We start from the raw sequence: 5144 nt of genomic DNA on the forward strand, positions 1-5144 counted from the left end.
ATTTTGGAATAATTTTAGATTTACAAAAAAAGTTGCAAAGCTAATGCAGAGAAACACTGTACCTTTCATCTAATTTCCCTTTACATAGGAAGTGTAGTACATACATCAAAACCAAGAAGTCAACATTGGTAACATTACTACTAACTAAATTCCAGCTTTTATATTGCATTTTTTTTCAATCTGCAGCTTTAAATTTCAGTAGGAAGAATTGTGTAAAACAATAAGATATCAAAGCAATTTTAAAAAACAGATAACCCCTATTTTGTAGAGACTAGGGATAGAGATGAAAGATAGCATGAGGCAAAGTGGTGATATTAATCCAGCAACTTACTTTTCCTACCACAGATATTTTAGATGAACTTTGATCATTCTGATGCAGATCAAAAGGGTACCTCCTCTGCGAAGCCTTCCCTGGTCTGACATCAAAAATGATATTGGAGTTGCCAGCCGAAAGAAAGGGACCAGAATATTCTCAAGGAGCAGTTATTAAAGCTTCCCCTCCCCTACTCCTTGCTACCTTCCAACTCATGTTACCGAATGTGCTTCCAGAAAGCATCTCTGAAGGTTTTATGCATGAAGAGTTTTTGCTGGGTCTTTTGTCTTTTAAATGATAGGAATTGCTGAAGCTATATATCCCTGAAAATGTCCAGTTTAGAAATCATCACGAATAACACATCTTAGCACATTTAGGTAATAGGTGAAGCTATTCACATTCAAATATGAGTTTGGGGGGAATGAGGCTTACTCAGTTTACCTCTGACCAAATTTAACACATAGGAGGAACTGCCACGAATTTTTGGCACTGAGCTCGCTATGGCTTCACTGAGGATCACTCCTTTCTGAACAGACACTCTAAATGATACTGTAGATGTTTCTCTCTACTAAACTAAGTTCCTGATGATAGGGACTGTGAGAAATGTGTCCCAGTCTTTCTTAACCGTGGATCCTCATTGCCTGAAACAATCCCTAGTATTTAACAGATGCTCAATAAATGTTCTTCGGCCAAAAATGGACAAATAACTATTGCATGGATAGATGGTTGAATAATGCATAACTGATGAGTAATTCCTCATCTCTGCCTTTAGGCGCTTACTCTCTGGAAAGAGACATAGAGAAACATCCAGATGATTATAATGCATGGTGGAATGAGGTAGTAAGTGCTGAGAGAGGTGAACATGCTAAAGAAAATGTTGTTTAGATTCCAAGAAGGTGGGAACTACAGCCCCTTGGAAAATAAGCAGAGGTAAGCCATACTTGAGATTGTCCAGGAGATGCATAGGATGTTGTAATCAGGGGTGGGATGGGAAATAAATAAGAACATTCCTGTAGGAGGGAACAGAGCACACTAACCCAGCAAGGTGGGAAATAAGGAACGCTTAGCATTTAGTTTAGAAAGCTTATGTGGCATGTGGAAGTAAGGGAAAATACATGAAATTCATACACTGAATTTCCACATTATGCATGTCCTTGAATGCCTCTGTTTGCCAATTTGGAAGCAATGATAGACATAGATAAATCATGAAGAGAAGCTGACTTGGGGAGGAGGTTAAATTTGTTCAAGTACATCTTCCAAAAACATGTTAGGTCTGAGAAAAATATTAGAACTGCAGGGAAGAAAAAAGTATTGTTATAATATGATGATACCATTTAGTCATTAAGTTCTATGGTGACAAAGCAGAATTTTCCTACGTTTGTAATGTAGAAGGCTATACTGTGATTAAATTATTATCTGTCCAGCCAATAAAATGAAAAGAAAGTCAGTAAAGCAATCTTGTTAAAGAAGTAATTGAAGGGCCGGGCATGGTGGCTCAAGCCTGTAATCCCAGCATTTTGGGAGGCCGAGGTGGGCGGATTGCCTAAGCTCAGGAGTTTAAGACCAGCCTGGACAACACAGTGAAACCCTGTCTCTACTAAAACACAAAAATATTAGCCAGGCATGGCAGCATGCGCCTGTAATCCCAGCCACTCAGGAGGCTGAGGCAGGAGAATCACTTGACCCTGGGAGGCAGAGGTTGCATTGAGCCAGAATCGCACCACTGCCCTTCAGATTGGGTGACAGAGCAAGACTCAATCTCCAAACAAACAACAACAATAAGCAATTGAAATAGCAGTTTTTGAACCTAATACTTTTTCTTTCCATGTTCCATTAACAGTTGCATGATCAAGCTGACTTGAGGGTTCTGAGCAGAAGCTGATCAGTCTACTGCACATTGTGAAGAAGTTAAAAACCTGGATTGAATTGCAAAATGTACTACTCAAGGAGTCCAAAGAATAAAATATGAGCAGCTTGTGGGGGTAAAGCATTTGTAGGTAAAGAAAAGGCCCATGAGCATCATGTCAGTGTCTTTTAACTTTCCGTTGCAATGGAATAATTGTGTATGCGTTTATGAAAATCTTTGGAAAAGAAGCCACGTCACTGGGTGGTTCTTATTTATTTTCCTCCCCAGGGTCTTTGCTGCTCTTGCTGGGTGCCTCAGTTGCTAGCTTCAAGAGCAGTAACGCCCCACTGTTCCCAGCTCCTTGCTTGCTGGGTGTGAGGACAGAGGCTATCATAGCAATAATTGCTGGATGTGCTGTGTTTGCACATCTGTGGTGGCCTTCTGAATTGAGTTTCGTGCCAGAGCCAGGCAGCGCCCCCCTACCCCACCCTCCCACCGCCCCTTTATTTTCTGTGTCACACCATTAAAGGAAATGAGATTATGGCACAAATCATCATTCACGTGACTCTAGCATAGAAGGTTAGCGAGATATTGCAGAGATAATTCCATAGCCACCATGGCCCCTGACAATAATTACAATGTGGCCACAGGGGATCACCTTCTAATAGGCTTTTGTTCACTCAATTCAGAGTCTGTTGTGTGCTAGAGTTTGGATAATTAAAGTTGTGTCTCAGAAGCCACATGTGGTAGCTCATAATTATGTAGTCGAGTCTAACAGAAAACTGAGGTGACTGACACCAGGCTGGAGTAAGGAACAGGGGTCCTGGTGACAAGGAAGAAAGAAACCAGTCCTCTCATCTGGGGACAGGGGATTGGTGTTCACGCCACAGCATCAACTGCTTTATTTATTTTAAACAAAAATGACTAATTGTAGCCCTTTCTGGTCCAATCCCTCACTCTCCACAGGGACTTTTCCTAACCCTTTCCTATTGCTGCAATAAAAGAGTGGTAGCTGGTCTGAGCAATGAAGAAAATATACATGGCTTATTTAAACAGCATAATGGTTTAATTATTTAATCATTTGCATGTTGAGTGATTTGCATAACAGCAGGAAAAGGCCCATGTTGGAATCTGGCCCGTTCCTCACTAGAGAAAAGATTCTGAAACTTGGCCTCGTTGAAGCCCTTGAATTTTAGAAAAAAAAAATGTGAACTTTGAAAAACTTAGATTTGTTATTTCAAGGATGCAATGTTTGAAAAGAAAACAAATCCAAAGACTATATCCCATTGGGCCATATTTCTCAAGTCAGCCTATGGCTGTCAAAGAAGCAAAGTAGCTAATTTTCCCTATAAAGTATGCACTTGAAAAGCTATTCTCCTAAGTATAGGCAGAATGCTTTGCTAAGTGGGTGCCTTTTCAGCATTCTAAGACTGGGTCCCACATTTTCTAACAATTCAATGTAAAAGAGATGGCTATTTCACCATTCTGCTTAAAATCTGAAACTTTAGTCCAGCACATCTCTTATCTTAAATCTTTAGAATGTTTAGAAGATTCTTGGAATGCACTTCTAAAAGGCTCTGAATTTCTGAGCCTTAAAAGTAAAATTCTGCTTTGTTCTAACAGAAGACATCTTTTCCTCCAAGTTTTGCCAGGTAGAGAACAAACCCCTTCATTTTGTTTCAACACTGTGGTCTCTTTTGAAGCACAGTGAGTTTATTCTTCACCCAATGTGGAAACAACAATTGATATTCAAAACGCTACCCTTTCCTAAGGCTTTGCCTTCATGAAAATGAAACATATTTCGTACTGAGCACCATATGGTGTTTGTGAAGAGTGGACACGCAGATGCCTCCTAATTAAAGCATTAAAGTTTGTCATGAGAAATGGCAGCACAGATGATTTTGGCTGGGTGTGTGTGTGGGAGGGGGTAGGCAGGAAGGGGTCCCAGAGAGTGGATGAAGTGGCAGGCTAACTCCCAGTTTTTTCAAACACACACTCTGATTGGTCCTCGGGGAGCAGATAATGGCAAGAGGCAGTTAATTTGAAGATAATTGAGAGATCTCTTTCCTGTCTTCACACAATAAAAAAAGGTGTCGGGCCTCAGCTGGCACTTGCACTCTGGCAGGAAGAAAAGGGCTCGAATTGGTCTGTAAAAGCTGCCACCTCCTTTTCACCTCTCACACAAAGCTGGGAAACCCCTTTCCTATCCTACACCCCACCTTCCCCCACGCTCCCAGCCGTGCAACCATGTTTATTGTTTCAACACATCAGACCATAAATAAGAGTTTCCAGAGGGAGAGCATATTGGAGGATGAGGGAAGATCTATTCTTCTGGAAAACATGAGCTGTGCCTCTAAAAACACTGCCTCCCGGACAGGCTGAAGGGAAGCATCCCCTCAGTTGGGGGTTTACTGTGAGATGGCGAACTGGTTCTTTGAACCATTTTTTCCCCTTTCTCAGCATCTCTGGTACTATGTGCCAAGCTGTTCTCAAACCCGTGCAGTCTAGTAACCCGGAGGGACTTTCCAAGGTTAAGGGAACACTCATCTGCCCACCTGTGTGTAGATGGCAGATAGAAGCTCTTGAGGTGTCGTGTGGTAGGAACGGTCTCAAGCTGGGCTTCACACTTGCCTCAGCAAGTCACACTGCGAAAGGGAAGAGGCAATCACATGTGAGGGGCTGTTTGTTTTTTAAGGAAACGCTCCCTCTGGCCTGCCAAACTTCCCAGCTCCTTTTTATATGATAATGCAGCTTGCTTATAAATTCTAGGAAAATCTTAAGTCGGCACTTAAAATAATCCTTTTTAAAAAACACACCCACGTGAAGAATTACTGGAAATTAGGATTACATAAGTGTGAAGAATGTTGCTTTTTCCCTCAGAACTGGGAAACTGAACGTTGACAGTCCTATGGGAATGACAATGCTAAGGGAGACTTTAAAACGTGAGAAGAGCTACAGTCACCAGTTTATTCCTTGTCAGTAAAG

Source organism: Rhinopithecus roxellana, chromosome 3 (genome assembly GCF_007565055.1).
Source record: "Rhinopithecus roxellana isolate Shanxi Qingling chromosome 3, ASM756505v1, whole genome shotgun sequence".
Classification (NCBI taxonomy): Eukaryota; Metazoa; Chordata; class Mammalia; order Primates; family Cercopithecidae; genus Rhinopithecus; species Rhinopithecus roxellana.